Consider the following 3680-nt stretch of genomic DNA (forward strand, 5'->3'; position numbering starts at 1 on the left):
CAAAGCCTCTCTTTTTCAGTCAGGCGCTTTCGTATTGGTTCCATCTTCTTTCTTTTATTCTCTTTCTGTGAAATAATTATCTCTGATTATTCTTTCTCACCCTGGGCTTTCGGGTATCCGGTTCGGTTCCGGATAGGATCCGATCGGTTCCGGATATTTCGAGTAAGGACAATTGAGATCCATAATGGTACCGAAGGGATTTTGGATCGGTTCCGGTTCGGTACTTTTGGTTTCGGTTCGGTTCGGGTATTGGAATATCAGAACCGCAAAATACCCGAATAATTTCGGTTCTCATACATTTCGGATATCCGAGAACCGAAATTCGAAAATTAGACCCGAAATGACAAAAATATTTGAAATGTATCCGAAATAACCGAAATGTAATAAAAACCATGAACTAGAAATCATCAAATCCACAAGTCTAAATTGCCAAAAGTTCAGAAAACATAAGTTATAATCCAAAAGATGCCCAACGAAAGTAGAAGATGATGCAGAAGCATCTAAAACATAGAACAAGTTCGAGTCTAAGACATAAAACATAGATGCCAAACAAAAGTAGAAGATGATGTAGAAGCATCAATGACTTGAGACCTCATGATCTTCTAACTTCTGTCTTCCGATAGGACCGAGACTAAGGCATGAAACTGCAACGTAAGAGAACATAAGTGAGTGAGTAAAACATAAGTGAAAGTAAAAACAAGAGAGTAAAACATATAGTCCTTAGTCCTTACCTCAGTTACGGTCATGAAACATAGATTTCATTCACTTTTTATTTCTGGAGATTCATATCCCCAAACTCTGTAGAGTATAAAAGAATTAATCATAAGGGCAATGTTAGAGTTTTAAGAAAAACTTGTAAACAGATAGAATGACTTACCTCTTTGAAGATCATCCTGGTCTTCAATCTCATCAAGTAGCTGCTCAATGGTGATAGTTCCTCTTCTATCCATACGTATCTCAGACTTCAGCCACTGCTCAGTGCACATGAGGACTTCGATGGTGTAATGTGTCAAACAACTCCTGCTTGGATCCAAGATGCGGCCACTTGTACTGAATGCAGATTCAGAAGCAATCGACGACACTTGCATAGCAAGTACATCCTTTGCCACGCGAGACAGAATTGGAAACTTGTGGGAGTTAACTCTCCACCACGAGAGAACATCATACTCAGTTCCTTCAAATATATGTGGACTTTCCACATTTTCTGACAAGTATAACTCAAGCTCGGTGGTTACTTCCTGAAACCCTGTTTCCTGAACCAACTCTTTGTAAACTAAATCCATTCTCTCATACCTAGTACGACCAGCCATGTTCAACCTACGGTTTCTATTTCTACCTAAGTTCTGAGCTGTACCAGAACTAGATGCACCATTTGACGAACCACTAACCTGTGAGGAAGAAGCCGTAGCAGAACTAGATGCACCACTTTGAGGTTGGATACCTGAACCACCATATCTGTCATTGTACTCATCAAACAACTTCTGTAGGATTTCGAGGGTTGACTCGGTCATCTGAATAACTATTGCACTATCTGGCCCGTAAAGCTTATCAAAACAGAGCTTAGCAAATTTCATCTTGTTCCTCGGATCAAACACACTAGCTACTATCAGCATCCGATTCATTTCAGTATCAAACCCAAAAGGATCTCAGTACTTACCTAGTTTGGCAATCATAGCAGCTGCTTTGGACTTCAGATTTGCATCGGAATCCATACTCAGCAGTATCAGGTTCCTCTCAATGGTTACCATCTCATTGTAGCATTTGTGAGCACGAGGTGAGTTAGTACCAGAGAGAGCTAGAGTGGAATTGTAAAAAATGACGAGGAAGTTCAGTAACCTGTCCACAGCAGCCCAATCTGCTTCCAGAGGCGGACCAATCCTCTTTGTCCCATCTACTCTTTCCTTGAAGTAATCGTTATACAACTTGTCCTCAGCTTGCATCTTCTCAAACGCCACCTTGAAGTCCATGGCTCTATTCAACATCAGATATGTTGAATTCCATCGCGTTTTGCAATCAATAGAGAGACTCTCTATAGTCATCTTTCCCGTGTCAACTCGCAGCTCGAAGGACATCAGGCGTGGTGTAGAAGACCTTACAAACTGAACACCATTCTGAATTGCAGCGATATTATTATCCACCTCGTGCAGTCCATCCTTCACCACCAGATTCAGTATGTGAGTAGCACACCTCACATGTAAGTAGTCACCGTTGAGCACAAGTGAGTCGTCAGCAACAAACATGAATTCGTCCTTAAACAAACTCATTGCATTTGAGTTTGCTGTTGCATTGTCTACTGTGATCGAGAAGATCTTCCGGATGTCCCACTCAGCTAAACACTCCAGCAGTACAGCAGCTATGGTTGCTCCTTTGTGATCGCATATATGCTTGAACCCGATGATGAGATTCTTTAACTGCCAATTAGAGTCGATGAAGTGAGCAGTGATCACCATGTAGCTGGCCATTGTGGTGGGAGCAGTCCATACATCAGTCGTCAAGGAAACCCTCTGATTGGTGGCGCAAAGCCACTTCTTCAACAAAGCTTTCTTCCTCACGTATATCTCCACTATGTCTCGAGTTGCAGTCCTCCGAGAGTGAGGCTTCGGCAGCTTAACTCGATGGCAGAAATGCCTCCAGGCCAGACTGTCTACGAAGGACAACGGCAGCTCACCTAACACAAGCATCTCGTTGGAAGCTTCTCTGATCGCCGCATCAGAAACCTTACACACTTGGAGACCTGCTGCATTGTCTGCATCTAGCTGTTGTTGATCATCTGGTTTCTTTGCAGCTACATACGCCAGATGCTGCTTACAGAAGAGGAGATGCTTAATTAGATTGGAGGTCCCCGATGTTGATGCACAAGCCATCTCCTTCCCGCAGTAATGACAGTTACACTTGTGATAATCAGTCTTCATTCTTGTGTAATGGTTCCAGACATCAGACCGTGTTCTCTTTCTACCCTTCTTAGACCCAGGTGCTTTCTGCTTCCCTTTCCCTTTCCCTTTGTTAGCAGAAGTAGGAGTCTCAACTTCGTCATCAGTTTCATGTATCTCATCCTCCATAGCAATATCCGGTTGTTCATCATTGAGTGGTGGGTCTTGATTAGAATCCATCTGCATCACGATACACACACAATAAACACACACAAGTCATTTACATTGTAAAACATAAACATAAACATAATATCCTAATTCGATTTTAACCATTAAAACCTAAGTCCATTTCAAGTTATGAGACTCAAATTTTAAAGACCAATTTGTTTTATAAACGAATGTACACAGATGAAATGAATTCAATTTCACTATAAAAGAAGAGAAATCAGAAATCCCCAAATTTTTTAAAACCCTAAAAACCCAAAATCGATTTTGATTAGGATAGAACATTAATCAAGAGAAATTTGTTTAATTAACACATATACAAAGAGGAAATGAAGTCAATTTCATTATAAAACAAGCAGAATTAGAAAACCCCAAATTTTTCAAAACCCTAAAAAACCCCAAATCGATTTTCGATGTGAAATTAGCATCAATCAACATAAATTTGTTGTATGAACGATAAAATGAAAGAGGAAATGAAGTCGACGAACTAATAAACCCTAAGAATCAGAAATCCCAAATCGATTTTTACTCAGAAACCTATTTCGACTATCACCATGAACAGTAAGTGAAGGAAACTTACCTCCG

At 40.6% G+C, this 3680-nt stretch overlaps 1 long non-coding RNA gene across 1 annotated transcript; it reads right to left on the reverse strand.

The window, feature by feature from the left end:
- Positions 1–472: 472 nt before the first annotated feature.
- LOC112087124 lies at positions 473–954 on the reverse strand. Its single transcript, XR_002899898.1, has 3 exons — positions 878–954; positions 732–798; positions 473–644 (listed from the first exon to the last, which is right to left on the reverse strand). It is a non-coding gene; the product is annotated as an uncharacterized LOC112087124 (long non-coding RNA).
- Positions 955–3680: the final 2726 nt, after the last annotated feature.

Source organism: Eutrema salsugineum, unplaced genomic scaffold, assembly GCF_000478725.1.
Source record: "Eutrema salsugineum unplaced genomic scaffold, Eutsalg1_0 scaffold_19, whole genome shotgun sequence".
In the NCBI taxonomy this organism is placed as follows: Eukaryota; Viridiplantae; Streptophyta; class Magnoliopsida; order Brassicales; family Brassicaceae; genus Eutrema; species Eutrema salsugineum.